At 43.5% G+C, this 20,947-nt stretch overlaps 1 protein-coding gene across 1 annotated transcript in view; it reads right to left on the bottom strand.

Moving 5' to 3' along the window:
• Window positions 1-20,947, bottom strand: part of LOC126088171 (SH2 domain-containing protein 3C) — a 1,167,763-nt gene that overhangs the window by 342,212 nt on the left and 804,604 nt on the right. The gene's annotated exons all lie outside the window — the stretch shown is intronic.

A 20,947-nucleotide genomic window follows, 5' to 3' on the forward strand; every position in this document is an offset into this window, starting at 1 on the left:
GTGAGAATTCGTTCACTGTGATGCGTCTGTCAGCAGTCACCAATTCGTTAACTCTCTGCACATTGGAGTGTGTGCAATACGAGGCCTGCCGCTGCGAGGACAATCCTCAATACTGCCGTGCCCGCTTTCATCACGTAACCTGCTTGCCCACCGACTAACTGTACTGCGATCGACAGCAGCATCTCCATACACCTTTTTCAACCTCTTGTGGATGTTTCCCACGGGCTCGTTTTCACAGCACAGGAAGTCTCTGACAGCACGTTGCTTCTGACGAACGTCAAGTGTAGCAGCCATCTTGAAGACACGCTGTGACGGCGCCACTCACGGGAACAGGTTGAACTTAGTTTGAAAACAAGCGGGAAGGATGTATCTACACACTGAAACTCTCACACGCGCAGAATGAAAACTGCATTTTTACAAAAATAGTTTCCACTTCATTTGGAGTGATCCTCGTATATTGAATTAGCGAGCTAATAGTCGGAAATGCATATTTATTGTGTTATGGATATGAGCGACGTACACAGCACAATATAAACGAAGCTCATGGTAATTGTTCAAAGCGACGATCGGCAGTCTCATTGCATGTATTGCAATGCCGGGTGAACTTCTTGGAGAGTGTACCCCTTGTCTCCCGCGAAAGTACGTGGTTTCAGCACGACGATGTACCAGCTCACTTCGATGTTAGTGTCCGCCAGCACCTAAACAACACGTATCCTTATCGTTGAATTGGAAGGAGAGGTGCTGTCTTATGTCCAGCGCGATGGCCAGATCTCACACGTCAGGACTTTTTCCTCTGGTACGAAGTCACGACACTGGTGTATTATACCCCGTAGAAACGGATGAAGACCTGCTTGCTAGGGTCCAAGCTGCCTGACCCCTGCCACAGCAGACACTAAGAATCTTTGACAGAGTGCGGCAGAACTTCATGAGGCGTTGCCGGGCATGCATTCAGAATGGCGGTCGTCACTTTGAACAATTGCCGTGAGCTTCGTTGCTGTCATGCGGTGTATGCTGTGTATGTCCACAACACAATAAGTATGCATCTACGACCACTGGATCCTTACGATCGGTTGTGTACCCTTTATCACCCGTTTCAATTTGGTTCAAAATAGTTCAAATGGCTCTAAGCACTATGGGACTTAACATCTGAGGTCATCAGTCCCTTAGACTTAGAACTACTTAAACCTAACTAATCTAAGAACATCACCCACATCCATGCCCGAGGCAGGATTCGAACCTGCGATCGTAGCGGTCGCGCGGTTCCAAACTGTAGCGCCTAGAACCGCTCGGCTACCGCGGTCGGCATGCTCAAACGTGTTTGACTTCCTAAGGGACCCAACTGCTGAGGTCATCGGTCCCTAGACTTACACACTACTTAAACTAACTTACGCTAAGAACAACACATACACCCATGCCAGAGGGAGGACTCGAACCTCCGGCGGGAGGGGTATAATGTTTGGATGCAAATATTACGAGAAAATCACTTCTTCTTTTAAAACTTATTATTCTTCCATAAATGCTTTTTTATGTCCTGGAAACTAATGACAATACTTGCAAACAACCTGAATCGAATACTGGTACTGCTTCCGTTGACAGTTTATTGAAGAGTTATTTATTCAAATGGCTCTGAGCACTATGGGACTTGACATCTATGGTCACCAGTCCCCTAGAACTTAGAACTACTTAAACCTAACTAACCTAAGGACAGCACACAACACCCAGCCATCACGAGGCAGAGAAAAATCCCTGACCCCGTCGGGAATCGAACCCGGGAACCTGGGCGTGGGAAGCGAGAACGCTACCGCACGACCACGAGATGCGGGCAGTTATTTATTGCTGTCCTCTTATAAGCTTGAAGCCTCTGTCGGCTGGAGCAGTTACAATTTTTAATTTAATAAATAGAGTTGACGAAATTTTGATTTTAGTTCACTGCGAAAGATCCGTATTACGTAACTTGTCACTCAGTCTGGTAAATTTTATTGAAACAAACTATCCAATCCCATTAACGATTCGCCGCCCGGTGCTAGGCGCTACAGTCTGGAACCGCGCGACCGCTACCGTCGCAGGTTCGAATCCTTCCTCGGGCATGGATGGGTGTGACGTCCTTAGGTTAGTTAGGTTTAAGCAGTTCTAAGTTCTATGGGACTGATGACCACAGCAGTCAAGTCCCATAGTGCTCATAGCCATTTGAACGTTGCCTGGTAAGATGACTGCAGACAACACTTAACCGACTATGGGCGGATCGAACCAGATACTAGCGCTAAGTGCTTCAACGGGGTCTCGGCCACTCCTCGGCGTACGACTGTGCAGTTCGCTAACAACCAGTGGAACACCTGGTTAAAGAAAGCCGCCACAGACAGTATCCTGGAATGTCAGTCATTTCCCTCGTGTTTGGTTACACAGCCACTAAGAATTTGTTGGAAGTTAAAAGCATGGTCCAATCGAGGCTGTAAACTTCTTGTCAAATTTAAAAACTTATTAACATCCGATGCGGACCTGCTTCGGCTTAAAGGCATTGTCAAGTGGTACTTAGATACACACTTCTAGCCACTGAAATTGGATTATCATAAATGGGGCATGCAACAAACGTCAATTCAAATGAATGTTACTACATGCTTGGATGTGCAAATAATATGCACATCCACATAAAACGGTTAGAGATTATGTCATCGATATTGTACACAAGGAAAGATCACACACGGCGTTTCTCGTTCAGCAATAGCATTTTACTTCCCGTGAATCGTTGCAAATTTCGGTTTCACAAAGTACGTTTAATATGTAAGTGTCGTGCCCCAAGATCGCGAAAGAAGAAGGATCAGTCACAACAAAACATGACGAGCTATCAGTGCAGCACACCATACAGATATTTCTGCAAAACCATATACTCAAAAATCAGGTTTTTCAATAAACAAAAACTACTGACGAGAGGTGCCGAAACATGTTTGGATAACAAGAAAAAAACAGCGTTTTGCATAAAAGGCGGAACCTATATCCAATGATTTTACCTGCAAACACAGAGAAAATACAAGAGTTGCAAATCCAGAAGATGAATAATATTTCACTTGTCGTCAAAAATGAACCATTTCACTTGTTGTCGTTAAAAATGAACCATCTCCCAGAGTACTCAAAGAAATCACAGTTGTCGCCAGACGATTGTAGTTTCGTCTAGTCAAAACATCGTGTGAGAGCGTGGAATAGAGGGAGTATGTTTTGTTGCACCTGAGCATCTTTTGGTTACACTCAGCATCTCGAGCGCAGTTTCAAGCTCAGAGGACGATGTGGTTCCCTGTTATTACCATTATTACACACGAATGAAAGAATGATTCATCAATTCATCCAAAAACACAAACAGAAGACTGTACGTAGCAACCGAGGAGCTGTGATAGACAGTTTCGAAATTTGTATCTTTTTACACCGCGCAACTGCTACGGTCGCAGGTTCGAATCCTGCCTCGGGCATGGATGTGTGTGATGTCTTTAGGTTAGTTAGGTTTAAGTAGTTCTAAGTTCTAGGGGACTGATGACTACAGCTGTTAAGTCCCATAGTGCTCAGAGCCATTTGAACCGCTTTTTTATCTTTTTACAGAACGACTGAACAGCGACCTGGCACTGTTGATTTCTTCCGCTATAACACACCATTACTTTTATTTTGAAAGCTCAGAATGTCTTGAGATTTATATACATCGAAATGTGATGATGGTTTGCGCGCGTTATATCATTTGTATGTTAACACTACTGTGTTTATACGTGCCAGAGATCTGATGCTTTCCTGTCGTTTTCCCGCTATTTGTACTGTTCGTTTTCATTTGAAAATGTAATTTTATAGAACGACACAGACTGCTGGTCAAAGTTCAAAAAATGTTCAAATGTTACTGCTAAGGTCATCAGTCCCTAAGCTTACACACTACTTAACCTAAATTATCCTAAGAACAAACACACTCACCCATGCCCGAGGAAGGACTCGAACCTCCGCCGGGACCAGCCGCACAGTCCATGACTAACGCCTGAGACCGCTCGGCTAATACCGCGCGGCCACACAAAAGAATATTCCCGATATGATTTACATATTTATTGTATATTTGGTCCTACTGATGTGCCGATAATTATATTTTGAACAACACATGTGCACTGCACTACATACGTGTCACATGAAAAATATTTTCCCGCTTCATACCACGCTTTCTCTATTAAATGCTTCCAGCAGTAGCATGGTAGCTTTCAGTTGTATAAAATGAGACATTTTTCCACGTTCTCTAAAGAACTGATGTTCACAATCTGCTCGTTCAGCTTCGAAGTAAATGAGTACACAGCTGCATGAAACACCTGCAGCTGTATACTGGAATGACGACAGTGAAAATCTGTGCCGGACCTGAAATCAAACCCGGATTTCCCGCTTTACGCGAGAGGTCGCCTTAAGGGGCTCCGGAACGCCCTATACTTGCAATGTTAAAATAACGCTTATAAATTACATCTTTCCTCACAAAGTATTTGAGGTAGGAAGTTGAACTTTTTACAGATTATTTATTGGAATATGGGCTACAACTTAACACAGGGATTTTACAACATTTTAGTTCAGTTATTAAAGATGATTTTTTTTCAATTGTAACGAAAATTCATAACATTTTTTTGGAATTTTTTATTTATATATTCAAAAATATACAGTTTTTTTGGAAAAAGGCTGTGTTAAATTATGCAGAAGGTACTGTGTAACATTTACTGAAAGTTTGAAACAAATATGTTTGGAAGATCCTTAGAAAACATGTAATTAGTATGAGAAAATAAAAGTTTTGGGAATCGAGCGACAAAGATTGGATTAACTTTTTAGTGCATTCCAGGTCCATAGGATGGATTATCTTCATCCTCTGCAAACTCCTCCTCCAGCTTCCTCTTGTTTCTCTTCCTGTTTACTCTTGCTTGTATTTCTAGACTCTTTACAGTCCTGTCTGCAGCCCGAAGGCGTTCCTTGTCTAAAGCAAGCATCGCTCGTACCATGTTAGAACCTATCTTCATTCCCATATTTCTAAATACCTTGCACCTTACAATGTTGCCATCACTGAAAGTCGCAACAGCATCATACACACCAAAGTGAAGCGTTTCTATTCCAACAAATACAGTCTTGGGGATTCTCGACCATATAACAATATTTACACTTTCATTGGGGTTTTGAGTTTTTCCGTGAATACACTTTTTCAACAGTTCAGGTGCTGCTAAGTCTCTGAAAATAGGTTTTATCACCTCCATTATTGCATGAGGCAGACTATGCTTATGAGTGTACACTTCACGAGTTAGCAATCCTTTGTTATATTTACACCAACTGTCTTCTTCTTTGGGACACAAGCTATGTTGGGGATTTTCATCGGTTGAAGAAGTATGAAAAAAAAAAAAGAGCCCAAACAGCCTTCTTCATTTCGTCGACACTTTGTGTATTTTGCCTAATAGCCATTCCATAATAGTTCTGTATTTTGTCAATTACACTGTCAGTTAACCTTCCCTTCCCATCCAACCCTTTACCATCACTGAGTTTTTGTTTTTTGTACGAAGCTTTCAGTCGCCGAAGTCTTGTTCCCATTCGCTTCTGTACGTGTCCAATACACTCAAATTTCTGCACTACAACATCATCACCATAGGGCTTCAGTCCTTGAACATGTTTGAAACTTTTAGAATCACCGTCACCATGGTAATTAACATATCGCACAGCGCCACAGTGGGTCACGCCCATGTAGAACACATTTCAAAAAAAATTTAAAAATAGTTTTAGTCTTCGGAATTGAATAAATTATATATCTATTAAAAGGTAATAGCTGCAGATTCAGAAAACGCAAAAAAGTAAAAATTGAACTTTTCATGATTTTGAGCCTTTCCGGAGCCCCTTAACGACTTCGGCTATCCGAGCACGATTGACGGCCAGGCCCGGGCTTGCATGCGTCGTCGCCCACGTGTCTTCAGCCTGTACTCGTACATCCCATCAGTGGCATTCCCGTACAGGGAAGACACTTAATTTGTAAGTCGTAGGCTCGGTATTGGCCATAAATACTAAATTGCTGTGCCTGCGTTGTCAAGAAGGGGAGGCAGTTTATTTACAAATCGCAGGCCCAGTATCGGCCGATAAATACGAAAGAGGTGTTGTGAAGAGGAACGCGTTGTGAACGACGGGCTGGTCAGCCACTCTGCACTCGCGCCGTCTGAGCAGCCCCACTCTACTACACACGAGGTAATTCCCTATAGATCGCTTACCAACTTGCGTCGGCAACGGACTCCATTTGACGCGCCCCGTGTGCGGAGGAACTATCTATTATACAAGGTCAAATCACCTCAAAAGTCCAAGCGGGCTAGAAGCGTTGCTCCTGAAAGAAATGAGCTAAATTTCTCACCCTGTGCAATTCCGTATCACCTATAAATTTAATCTTGTATCCATTCGACTGCACTGAACACGCGAAATAAGTTATGTACATGCTTGAAGAACGTTGTCCTTTTCCTGATGTTGTTTGTAATCATATAAGCCTGTTCATTCAGTTCTCTTACGGTTTCTTATCCAGATCGCCGCTGTGGCCGAGCGGATCTAGGCGCTTCAGTCCGGAACCGCGCTGCTGCTACGGTCGCAGGTTCGAATCCTGCCTCGGGCATGGATGTGTGTGATGTCCTTAGGTTAGTTAGGTTTACGTATTTCTAAGTTCTAGGAGACTGATGACCTCAGATGTTAAGTCCCATAGTGCTCAGAGCCATTTGTATCCAGATCCCCTCTTTCTTGTTTTTCCATCTCCTTGACTTTCGTTCTTCTCTTTATTACTGTTGTTTCTAAGGCAGACAAGGCATCTTGTAGGACTGCTGTACATGTGTCTTGGTGGAAATGCTTCTTTTATTATAATGGTTCCATGTACAGAGAGACAATTATTAAACTATATGAAATAAAATCGTCGTAACTTCTGAACGCTTTGCGTTAGGACGTTGAAACTGCACGGTTGGCCGCGGGGCATTATGGGATTTAGTATGCCCGTGGTATGGTTTGGTTTGGTTTTGCGTCGAAGCCCACTTTCATTAGGATGGGTTCGTCAATAAGCAAAGCTGACGCATTTGGGGGACTGAGAATCCGCATTTCGCGATCGAGAAGTCTCTCCACCCTCAACGAGTGACTCTGTGGTGTCAATGTCCAGTCACGGAATAATCGGTGCCATCAAGTTTGATGCCAATGTGGCTCCCGAACGGTACGTGAAGGTTTTGGAAGATGACTTCATGCCCATTATCCAGAGTGACCCATATTTTGACAAGCTCTGGTTCATGCAAGGCGGAGCTCGACCACATCGAAGCAGAAGAGGTGTCTGAAGTTCTGGAGGAGTACATTGGGAACTGCATTTTGGTCCTGGGATACCCACAGGCCGCCATATTCTCCGGATCTGAACACATACGACTCCTTTTGTGGGGCTATATTAAAGACAAGGCGTACAGCAATAACCCCAAAACCATTGCTGAGCTAAAACAGCCATTCAGGACGTCTCCGCGAGCATCGTTGTTTTGTATCCCGCCTGGAATGCGGCGCGTGGGTCTGCTCCTGAAAACTGGAAGGTTGGCCGAATGACGAAAGCGAGTAGGAGCAGGAGAGGTAGAACGGTTCGGTACTGCGTGTAAAATTATAGATGTATACTACAGGCAAAAACAAGTTAATAAATGGTTACATAACTTTCCAATTATGAGCACGTAGGTGCGAAACAGTATTCCCGTCGTAAGTAGCACAAAGTCTCAATAGCAAGCCAACACCCTCTGAAGTTGATGTTTCCAGCCCGTCTGCTCTCGATGAAATGGGCTGAATCCGGAGCGACGTTCGTAGAGCTGCAGCGCGCCGGCTAGAGGGCGCTGGCGTCGGTGTCAGTCGTAGTGCCAACCTAGCAGAGCGCACCTACGTTGTGGCATCGTAGCTAACGATACCACACGATGTTCCGAGACTTCGGTAGGTTACGCAGAATTGTGCTATTCGTCTGCGCCACATCACCGCCAATGATGGCAGGCATATCGAACGTGTCGTAACCTAAATCCGAAAATCTGTAGTGACGTTCGCATGTCGAATTAAGTTTGTGCACGCCGTAGTTTGTAACTAATTTACGTTTTTTTCTTCATACAATTCAATAATTGTCATCCTGTAAGCCTGTATGTTTTTCGTTGTTATGTAATCCTTTCTGCGTTGCCTGTCGGGTGCAGTATGTTTTCTGTATTAATCTCTCACATGTAGTTGAAACTTCCTGCTTGTACACAGGCTATCGCTGTGTTTGTCACACTTACGATACGGATGGTTTGAAAATGGACACAGATGTCCGAAACTAGTCGACATCAAGACATTAAAAAAATATACTTCTCATCTTAACTTATGATGGAGCTACAACCATTTATTTCAATTATAAGACAAGCTGCCGCCTATTTTTTTCCACCTGCAGCATGCTGCAAGTTCGTGTTGAAGAGTGTTTCTGTGTCTATGGAGTCGTAGGCATTCTTGAATTCGACGAATATTAATGTGGTGTTCCTGGAGTTCCTCGTTGTCAGTATTGTTCCAGGCTCCTGAGCTTTCTGTATCTTCCTTGGTATTCTCCTGTCTGTGGATCTAACTGAGAATCTAGGGGATTTAACAGGGTTTTGGATAGAATTTTGCATGTCACAGGCAGTTGGTTAGTTGTTCTGGTTAGTAAAGGGGCCAGACTAAGGGGTCATCAGTTCCTTCACAGGCAGTTGTGCAATTCCTCTGTAACTATTAAGGTATGTTTTGTCTCCTTTCTAATGAGGAGATTGGGGTGAAATGGGGGGGGGGGGTATATTAGAGCTGAATTCCATTCTTGTGGTACCTTTTCTGTTTCCCAGATGGCTTGGTTCAAATGGCTCTGAGCACTATGGGACTTAACATCTATGGTCATCAGTCCCCTAGAACTTAGAACTACTTAAACCTAACTAACCTAAGGACAGCACACAACACCCAGTCATCACGAGGCAGAGAAAATCCCTGACCCCGCCGGGAATCGAACCCGGGAACCCAGGCGTGGGAAGCGAGAACGCTACCGCACGACCACGAGATGCGGGCTTTCCCAGATGTTTTCGATGATTCTGTGTATGTTGCGTGTAATGTTTTCGTGGTCTTATTTCCAGATTTATGAAATCAATCGATCTCTTTTTGCTCTTCCTGGTGCTGCAGTGTCAAGGCCTCGCAGCAGGCTTTCAACTTCCTGCAGTTGCTGGATGCTCGTAGCCCTCTACAGAAGTATCCTCACTAACCTTCTGCGCGTTTTCATTTTAGATAAAGCCGTTGCTGTGCGACGCGAATAAGCGATAAAACCGTGAAGACGGGAACCCCTAGCGTGTGTCCCTGTCCAGCCAGCCGGCAGATAATGCCCGGTCCGGTCTGCCAAGAGGGAGGCCGCCACCGGCCGGCCGGAAGCAGTAAATTTGCTCGATCCCGTTAGCTCTGGACGCGGGACTGCGGGCTAAATCGCGTTATAACCGGCGCTCGGCGAAATAATTTACTTTGGCAGGAGGCGACCGCTGGAACTGCCGCGATTCCCGATAGCAGAGCGCGCAATCCGCGGCCAGAGAGCAGGCAAGGGCCGGGTGGAACTGCAGGCCGGAGGAAACCCTGCCGCCTGGCGTGGGCGACGCCCCGGCCATGGAGAGCGAAACGGCCGCCATTCGACCGCACTTTTTGTTCTTCCAGAGTGTGTTTAAAGTCCCATCATCTCCAAGCGACGTTCACTTCTTCACTTGTAGAATTTTGAAACACGTATGGAGAGACATCTACAGACGTTAAAGTAACCTCTGGCGTGCCGCAGGGGAGTGTTGTGGGACCATTGCTTTTCACAATATATATAAATGACCTAGTAGATAGTGTCGGAAGTTCCATGCGGCTTTTCGCGGATGATGCTGTAGTATACAGAGAAGTTGCAGCATTAGAAAATTGTAGCGAAATGCAGGAAGATCTGCAGCGGATAGGCACTTGGTGCAGGGAGTGGCAACTGACCCTTAACATAGACAAATGTAATGTATTGCGAATACATAGAAAGAAGGATCCTTTATTGTATGATTATATGATAGCGGAACAAACACTGGTAGCAGTTACTTCTGTAAAATATCTGGGAGTATGCGTGCGGAACGATTTGAAGTGGAATGATCATATAAAATTAATTGTTGGTAAGGCGGGTACCAGGTTGAGATTCATTGGGAGAGTCCTTAGAAAATGTAGTCCATCAACAAAGGAGGTGGCTTACAAAACACTCGTTCGATCTATACTTGAGTATTGCTCATCAGTGTGGGATCCGTACCAGATCGGGTTGACGGAGGAGATAGAGAAGATCCAAAGAAGAGCGGCGCGTTTCGTCACAGGGTTATTTGGTAACCGTGATAGCGTTACGGAGATGTTTAACAAACTCAAGTGGCAGACTCTGCAAGAGAGGCGCTCTGCATCGCGGTGTAGCTTGCTCGCCAGGTTTCGAGAGGGTGCGTTTCTGGATGAGGTATCGAATATATTGCTTCCCCCTACTTATACCTCCCGAGGAGATCACGAATGTAAAATTAGAGAGATTAGAGCGCGCACAGAGGCTTTCAGACAGTCGTTCTTCCCGCGAACCATACGCGATTCGAACAGGAAAGGGAGATAATGACAGTGGCACGTAAAGTGCCCTCCGCCACACACCGATGGGTGGCTTGCGGAGTATAAATGTAAATGTAGATGTAGATGTAGATGTATTGTGTTCTAGTATAATGACTTTTCTGGAGACTAGAAATCTACTCTGTAGGAATCAGCATTGGTTTCGAAAAAGACGGTCATGTGAAACTCAGCTCGCGCTATTCGTCCACGAGACTCACAGGACCATAGACGCGGGTTTACAGGTAGATGTCGTGTTTCTTGACTTCCGCAAGGCGTTCGATACAGTTCCCCACAGTCGTTTAATGAACAAAGTAAGAGCATATGGACTATCAGACCAATTGTGTGATTGGATTGAGGAGTTCCTAGATAACAGGACGCAGCATGTCATTCTCAATGGAGAGAAGTCTTCCGAAGTAAGAGTGATTTCAGGTGTGCCGCAGGGGAGTGTCATAGGACCGTTGCTATTCACAATATACATAAATGACCTTGTGGATAACATCGGAAGTTCACTCAGGCTTTTTGCAGATGCTGCTGTGGTGTATCGAGAGGTTGTAACAATGGAAAATTGTACTGAAATGCAGGAGGATCTGCAGCGAATTGACGCATGGTGCAGGAAATGGCAATTGAATCTCAATGTAGACAAGTGTAATGTGCTGCGAATACACAGGAAGATAGATCCTTTATCATTTAGCTACAAAATAGCGGGTCAGCAACTGGAAGCAGTTAATACCATAAATTATCTGGGAGTACGCATTAGGAGTGATTTAAAATGGAATGATCATATAATGTTGATCGTCGGTAAAGCAGATGCCAGACAGATTCATCGGAGGAATCCTAAGGAAATGCAATCCGAAAACAAAGGAAGTAGATTACAGTACGCTTGTTCGCCCACTGCTTGAATACTGCTCAGCAGTGTGGGATCCGTACCAGATACGGTTGATAGAAGATATAGAGAAGATCCAACGGAGAGCAGCGCGCTTCGTTACAGGATCATTTAGTAATCGCGAAAGCGTTACGGAGATGATAGATAAACTCCAGTGGAAGACTCTGCAGGAGAGACGCTCAGTAGCTCGGTACGGGCTTTTGTTAAAGTTTCGAGAACATACCTTCACCGAAGAGTCAAGCAGTATATTGCTCCCTCCTACGTATATCTCGCGAAGAGACCATGAGGATAAAATCAGAGAGATTAGAGCCCACACAGAGGCATACCGACAATCCTTCTTTCCACTAACAATACGAGACTGGAATAGAAGGGAGAACCGATAGAGGTACTCAAGGTACCCTCCGCCACACACCGTCAGGTGGCTTGCGGAGTATGGATGTAGATGTAGATGTAGATGTTCATCTTTGCTTCAAGCGGCGAGAGTTGTGTTCAGTTTATTAACCGCCAAGGTGTGCGTAACATATAGCGTGTGTATGTGTGGTTGCCTAATGTTCTCTCTGCAATGGAATTCGCCCCCTACAAATCATTAAAATGGCACTGCCACTTCTAACAACCCTACCACAACAAAGGTAAAAAATTATTTATGATTGTAGTGTTGCTCACACTGCTAAATATTGCACTTTCGGGCAACATCAAAATTATATTATGTGGCAGGTATCATTAGAGCACAGTTAATAAAGTCATTTCATGAAATAATGGATAAACTAGGCACTCATCTTCCGTGTTTCACACGCTGGTCTCGTTGTGTACTCATGGCTCAATCGTCGAAAATCTAGGTAGTGATGATTCCAAGCTAGGATGCAAAGAGGCCTAGGTGTTATTCTGCGATATTCAAAAGTTTTATAGATGTTTCATAAACCATTCTTGAAGATTAAACTTTTGCAAGTGAGGACAATGGTGATGTAAAAAAGTAATCAGCACTCCGAATTTAAGTTACACTTCTTTCTTATTATTTTTGTTGCAACATCACTTCACAATATAAAACATACTTGAAAATATCTTCCTCACTGTTAAGGTTGCGGGATCACGGATTTTCTCTGCCTCGTGATGACTGGGTGTTGTGTGCCGTCCTTAGGTTAGTTAGGTTTAAGTAGTTCTAAGTTCTCGGGCACTGATGACCATAGATGTTAAGTCCCATAGTGCTCAGAGCCATTTGAACTGTTAAGGTTCACATTTCGTAAACTGACTACAATTTGCGTCTTTTCAACATGACGACCAAGACGTGACCCTCTAATAACCGCTTACGCGCCCAAAATTCAGAGTTACAAGTCAAAGATCAAAGATCATAGTGACAAAAGAAAGAATACCACATATGAATAATATCATTGCAATATAAACATAACGATGTATCAAAGTACCTCTACATTAATTAAATCAAATCTGAATTTTGTGACAGAAATAACTATTTTACGGAAAAACAGTAGAATATTGCTGGTATCGAGAGGTTGAGGTGAGGTGCCGTAATGGTTACGTAATTCAAGTACCATTACACACTGACCTAGGGATTTCCATAATTACTTCAGTTTAGCACATGAACCAATCATTCCTATTGGGATGCTGCTAGAATGAATCATAGCTTGATAATGTAAATTATTTATTCTCAAAAAACCTGCAGCAGAGCGCAAACAATTGTATAAATACGAAGTACACAATATTGGATTCTACCCCACATATACTTTAGATATTGGCAAAACATATGTTTAACACTTTCCCCCCACCCACAGCACCCCCCTCCCTCCGTTATTAGACGGACACAGAATTGGCTGATATTTATTAACAGTGAGAGAGAGAAGACCTCCTTCACCCTGACTGGCCTTTCAGAAACTAGAAATAGAACTCGAGGCATTTACTATGAGCGTTTCCCTATCCTCTGAACTGGAGTGCGCATATCACCTATTATGTATGGATACCAGTTAAACCGATAAAAACAGAAACTCTCCACTCCCGCATTTATTGTACAATGAGATAATGGCGGATTATGTACCTTTGAAGACAGCGACATTGATTGTAACAGTAATACCTAACGTTCCCCTAATGGTTTCCATGTTATGAGATGGTAAATTTTACTGTTTTATTAAGAAACTTCTACACTTAATGAGCGGAAACGTCATTCTCTTTGATTTCTCGTTGGTTTCCATGGTAGTATATTTTGTTTGCTAAGGCTTTTGCATCTGACTGCTAAACAGCTGGCAGTCAATAATACACCCGGTGATCAAAAAGTCAGTATAAATTTGAAAACTGGATAAATCACGGAATAATGTAGGTAGAGAGGTACAAATTGACACACATGCTTGGAACGACATGGGGTTTTATTAGAACCAAAAAACAATGTCCGACAGATGACGCTTCATCTGATCAGAATAGCAATAATTAGCATAACAAAGTAAGACAAAGCAAAGATGATGTTCTTTACAGGAAATGTTCACTATGTCCACCATCATTCCTCAACAATAGCTGTAGTCGATGAATACAGTTGTGAACAGCACTGTAAATCAAAGCCAATAATCGCACGGACTGAGGTCTGGGGACCAGGGAGGCCAAGCGTGACGAAAGTGGCGGCTGAGCACACGATCGTCACCAAACGACGCGCGCAAGAGATCTTTCACGCGTCTAGCAATATGGGGTGGAGCGCCATCCTTGATAAGCATCGTACGTTCCAGCAGGTGTTTATCAGCCAGGCTGCGGATGATGCGATTCTGTAACATATCGGCCTAACTCTCACCCGTCACGGTAGCAGTTACAAAACCAGAATCAGACATTTCTCGAAGAACAAAGACCCGATAACGGTAGATCTGGTTCTAATAAAACGCCATGTCATTTCAAGCATGAGTGTCAATTTTTATGTCTCTATCTACATTATTCCGTGGTTTATTAAGTGTTCAAATTTATATTGACTTTTTGATCACCCGGTACATAAACGTTATGTGTCTGTAGTGCAACTAGTATTCTACTCCGTTTTCACTGCGTTATTACATTCTTTAACTATTACATCTGCAATGTTGAAGCTTTTCTAATACTAGTAATGCAGAACCACTAATAAAGAGATGGAAAGGGGTTCGCTGCAAACGTAAATGTGAGATCGTAAAGGAAGCGAGACTGAAAATCAGAAAATACACAAACTACAAGGGAAGGACGTTTTGCCTCAAGTTCATGGTTTCCATTGCAGCGCATATCGTGCACTATTTTGTTGCTGATATATTAATCAGTCGCTCTCAAACGTCATTCGTTGCAATTCATTTGATGTAGAAACCGTCATGTCAGCACTTTCGAGAGGAAACCTCTCTCTCATGTCCGATAGTTATACATATTAATATTTCGGTTTCTATAAAAGGTATATGCAACCTTTTGGTTCAAGAATGACAAACTGTATAGAATTTTTCTCAGCAACTTTCAATCGCTGGTCCTTCTGATAATAACGTTTTTGCTTCTCCTGAAAAATTTGTGGTACTGGGCATCAGTGATTTCTGATTTTACCAATTCAGTTGCACTGCACCGATGGTTTGCTCGTTGGGGTGTTGACCCCTATGCAGATGATGTACTTGGCGCACCTGCAATTCTCTGCCTACACTGTGGGCGCAATATGCCGTCTGCAAACTCCTAAGCCGGCCGGTGTGGCCGTGCGGTTCTAGGCGCTTCTGCCTGGAACCGCGTGACCGCTACGGTCTCAGGTTCGAATCCTGCCTCGGGCATGGATGTGTGTCATGTCCTTAGAAAGATTGTCGGTATGCCTCTGTGTGCGCTCTAATCTCTCTGATTTTATCCTCATGGTCTCTTCGCGAGATATATGTAGGAGGGAGCAATATTCTGCTTGACTCCTGGGTGAAAGAATGTTCTCGAAACTTCAACAAAAGCCCGTACCGAGCTACTGAGCGTCTCTCCTGCAGAGTCTTCCACTGGAGTTTATCTATCATCTCCGTAACGCTTTCGCGATTACTAAATGATCCTGTAGCGAAGCGCGCTGCTCTCCGTTCGATCTTCACTATCTCTTCTATCAACCTTATCTGGTACGGATCCCACACTGGTGAGCAATATTCAAACACTGAGCGAACAAGTGTACTGTAACCTAGTTCCTTTGTTTTCAGATTGCATTTCCTTAGGATTCTTCCAATGAATCTCAGTCTGGCATCTGCTTTACTGACGATCAACTTCAGATGATCATTCCACTTTAAATCACTCCTAATGCCTACTCCCAGATAATTTATGGAATTAACTGCTTCCAGTTGCTGATCTGCTATATTGTAGCTAAGTGATAAACGATCTTTCTTTCTGCACAACATCTAGACGCCGTTTTTCAGCAAGACAATTCACGACCACATGTTGCTGAACGAACACGTGCCTTCTTGGGGTCACAGGACGTCAACCTTTTGCCTTGGCCCACCAAATCACCATACTTCGCGCCAATCGAGGATGTGTGCGATATGGTGAAACGACGGGTGCAGCACATTGACCTAGTGCCGAGCATCACAGACGATCTTTAGAACCAGGTGGATACAGCATGGATGGCTATACCACAGGACGCCGCGAGGGGTACCCGCGCGGTCTGGTTAGCCTTGCCACGGTTCGCGTGGCTCCCCCCGTCGGAGGTTCGAGTCCGCCCTTGGGCATGGGTGTCTGTGTTGCCCTTGGCGTACGTTACTTTACGTTAGATTAAGTAGTATGTAAGTCTAGGGATCGATGACCTCAGCAGTTTGGTCCCATAGGAACTTACCACCGCCACCTACCACCACAGGACGCCATTCGTGCCTTACATGGGTGGCCTTACATGCGTCGACGCCATCACGCATGTAACAAGTTGTCAGGACCCACGGTACACCCTATGCCCGCATTAAAGCGTTTCGCAAGTCTTCAAGCACGCGCAAATTGCCGCGCCACGTTTTTTTTCGATCTGAAGGCCAACATTTATGAAAGAATTAAATTGTGGCCAATTTGCGGATACAAATTTAATAACAAAAACATTGCTGAACATCGGCATTAACAATCGATCACTATGGAACTGAGTTTCAAATTAGACACTGTACCCTTCAAAAAATAGAAAATTCAGATCAAAAAGGAAACAATTACTTACTGCAAAGTAGCTGGAGTCCAAGACTATTAAAGACGGTTTCTACAAACGAGACTGCTTAGAAAATACTATTGCGTCCATTTTAGAATATTGCTCAAATCGGTGGTACCCATACTGGTTTGAAGAGGGCCACCAAAATGCTGAAAAAACTTGAATTTTCAGACGCTTCAAGAGAGACGTCTGTCACCCTATGAAGGCCTACTCACAAAGTTTCAGGAACCAGTATTAAGTGGAGAATTGAGAGTTGTCGTGAAGAGTTTGACAGAACACTGAAAGACCTAAGTCGAAACAAGGCCCCGGGAGTAGACAAGATTGCATTAGAGCTACTGACAGCCTTGGGAGAGCCAGTACTGACAAAACTCTACCACCTGGTGAGCAAGATGTATGAGAAAGGCGAAATACCCTCAGACTTCGAGAAGAATATAATAATTCCAATCCCAAAGAAGGCATGTGTTGACAGATGTGAAAATTACCGAACTATTAGTTTAATAAGTCACGGCTGCAAAATACTAACGCGAATTCTTTACAGACGAATGGAAAAACTGGTAGAAGCCGACCTCGGGGAAGATCAGTTTGGATTCCGTAGAAATGTTGGAACGCGTGAGGCAATACTGACCCTACGACTTTTCTTTTTTTTTTGGTCATCAGTCTACTGACTGGTTTGATGCGGCCTACCACGAATTCCTTTCCCGTGCTAACCTCTTCATCTCAGAGTAGCACTTGCAACCTACGTCCTCAATTATTTGCTTGACGTATTCCAATCTCTGTCTTCCTCTACAGTTTTTGCCCTCTACAGCTTCAGTCATTCCCTCATGTCTTAGCAGATGTCCTATCATCCTGTCCCTTCTCCTTATCAGTGTTTTCCACATATTCCTTTCCTCTCCGATTCTGCGTAGAACCTCCTCATTCCTTACCTTATCAGTCCACCTAATTTTCAACATTCGTCTATAGAACCACATCTTAAATGCTTCGATTCTCTTCTGTTCCGGTTTTCCCACAGTCCATGTTTCACTACCATACAATGCTGTACTCCAGACGTACATCCTCAGAAACTTCTCCCTCAAATTAAGGCCGGTATTTGATAATAGTAGACTTCTCTTGGCCAGAAATGCCTTTTTTGCCATAGCGAGTCTGCTTTTGATGTCCTCCTTGCTTCGTCCGTCATTGGTTATTTTACTGCCTAGGTAGCAGAATTCCTTAACTTCATTGACTTCGTGCCCATCAATCCTGATGTTAAGTTTCTCACTGTTCTCATTTCTACTACTTCTCATTACCTTCGTCTTTCTCCGATTTACTCTCAAACCATACTGTGTACTCATTAGACTGTTCATTCCGTTCAGCAGATCATTTAATTCTTCTTCACTTTCACTCAGGATAGTAATGTCATCAGCGAATCGTATCATTGATATCCTTTCACCTTGTATTTTAATTCCACTCCTGAACCTTTCTTTTATTTCCATCATTGCTTCCTCGATGTACAGATTGAAGAGTAGGGGCGAAAGGCTACAGCCTTGTCTTACACCCTTCTTAATACGAGCACTTCGTTCTTGATCGTCCACTCTTATTATTCCCTCTTGGTTGTTGTACATATTGTACATGACCCGTCTCCCCCTATAGCTTACCCCTACTTTTTTCAGGTCAGCTTGCACCATTTTATATTGTCGAACGCTTTTTCCAGGTCGACAAATCCTATGAAAGTGTCTTGATTTTTCTTTAGCCTTGCTTCCATTATTAGCCGTAACGTCAGAATTGCCTCTCTCGTCCCTTTACTTTTCCTAAAGCCAAACTGATCGTCACCTAGCGCATTCTCAGTTTTCTTTTCCATTCTTCTGTATATTATTCTTGTAAGCAGCTTCGATGCATGAGCTGTTAAGCTGATTGTGCGATAATTCTCGCACTTGTCAACTCTTGCCGTCTTCGGAATTGTGTGGATGATGCTTTTCCGAAAGTCAGATGGTATATCGCCAGACTCATATATTCTACACACCAACGTGAATAGTCGTTTTGTTGCCACTTCCCCCAATGATTTTAGAAATTCTGATGGAATGTTATCTATCCCTTCTGCCTTATTTGACCGTAAGTCCTCCAAAGCTCTTTTAAATTCCGATTCTAATACTGGATCCCCTATCTCTTCTAAATCGACTCCTGTTTCTTCTTCTATCACATCAGACAAATCTTCATCCTCATAGAGGCTTTCAATGTATTCTTTCCACCTATCTGCTCTCTCCTCTGCATTTAACAGTGGAATTCCCGTCGCACTCTTAATGTTACCACCGTTGCTTTTAATGTCACCAAAGGTTGTTTTGACTTTCCTGTATGCTGAGTCTGTCCTTCCGACAATCATATCTTTTTCGATGTCTTCACATTTTTCCTGCAGCCATTTCGTCTTAGCTTCCCTGCACTTGCTATTTATTTCATTCCTCAGCGACTTGTATTTCTGTATTCCTGATTTTCCCGGAACATGTTTGTACTTCCTCCTTTCATCAATCAACTGAAGTATTTCTTCTGTTACCCATGGTTTCCTCGCAGCTACCTTCTTTGTACCTATGTTTTGCTTCCCAACTTCTGTGATGGCCCTTTTTAGAGATGTCCATTCCTCTTCAACTGTACTGCCTACTGCGCTATTCCTTATTGCTGTATCTATAGCGTTAGAGAACTTCAAACGTATCTCGTCATTCCTTAGTACTTCCGTATCCCACTTCTTTGCGTATTGATTCTTCCTGACTAATGTCTTGAACTTCAGCCTACTCTTCATCACAACTATATTGTGATCTGAGTCTATATCTGCTCCTGGGTACGCCTTACAATCCAGTATCTGATTTCGGAATCTCTGTCGGACCATGATGTAATCTAATTGAAATCTTCCCGTATCTCCCGGCCTTTTCCAAATATACCTCCTCCTCTTGTGATTCTTGAACAGGGTATTCGCTATTACCAGCTGAAACTTGTTACAGAACTCAATTAGTCTTTCTCCTCTTTCATTCCTTGTCCCAAGCCCATATTCTCCTGTAACCTTTTCTTCTACTCCTTCCCCTACAACTGCATTCCAGTCGCCCATGGCTATTAGATTGTCGTCCCCCTTTACATACTGCATTACCCTTTCAATATCCTCATACACTTACTTTATCTGTTCATCTTCAGCTTGCGACGTCGGCATGTATACCTGAACTATCGTTGTCGGTGTTGGTCTGCTGTCGATTCTGATTAGAACAACCCGGTCACTGAACTGTTCACAGTAACACACCCTCTGCCCTACCTTCCTATTCATAACGAATCCTACACCTGTTATACCATTTTCTGCTGCTGTTGATATTACCCGATACTCATCTGACCAGAAATCCTTGTCTTCCTTCCACTTCACTTTACTGACCCCTACTATATCGAGATTGAGCCTTTGCATTTCCCTTTACAGATTTTCTAGTTTCCCTACCACGTTCAAGCTTCTGACATTCCACGCCCCGACTCGTAGAACGTTATCCTTTCGTTGATTATTCAATCCCCCTTGGCAGTCCCCTCCCGGAGATCCGAATGGGGGACTATTCCGGAATCTTTTGCCAATGGAGAGATCATCATGACACTTATCTTAGAAGATAGATTAAGGAAAGTCAAACCTACGTTTCTAGCATTTAAAGACTTAGAGAAAGGTTTTGACAATGTTGACTGGAATACTCTCTTTCAAATTCTGAAGGTGGCTGGGGTAAAAAACAGGGAGCGAAAGGCTATTTACAATTTGTACAGAAACCAGATGGCAGTTATAAGAGTCGAGGGGCATGAAAGGGAAGCAGTGGTTGGGAAGGGAGTGAGACAGGGTTGTAGCCTCTCCCCGACGTTATTCAATCTGTATATTGAGCAACCAGTAAAGGAAACAAAAGGAAAAATCGGAGTAGGTATTAAAGTCCATGGAGAAGAAATAAAACCTTTGAGGTTCGCTGATGACATTGTTATTCTGTCAGAGACAGCAAAGGACTTGGAAGAGCAGTTGAATGGAATGAACAGTATCTTGAAAGGAGGATAAGATGAACATCAACAAAAGCAAAACGAGAGTATTAGAATGTAGTCGAATTAAGTCGGATGATGCTGAGGGAATTAGGTTAGGAAATGAGTCACTTAAAGTAGTAAAGGAGTTTTGCTATTTGGGGAGCAAAATAACTGATGATGGTCGAAGTAGAGAGGATATAAAATGTAGACTGGCAATGGCAAGGAAAGCGCTTCTGAAGAAGAGAAATTTGTTAACATCGAGTATAGATTTAAGTGTCATGAAGTCGTTCCTGGAAGTATTTGTATGGAGTGTAGCCATGTATGGAAGTGAAACATGGACGATAAATAGT

This window comes from Schistocerca cancellata, chromosome 6 (genome assembly GCF_023864275.1).
Source record: "Schistocerca cancellata isolate TAMUIC-IGC-003103 chromosome 6, iqSchCanc2.1, whole genome shotgun sequence".
NCBI lineage: Eukaryota > Metazoa > Arthropoda > Insecta > Orthoptera > Acrididae > Schistocerca > Schistocerca cancellata.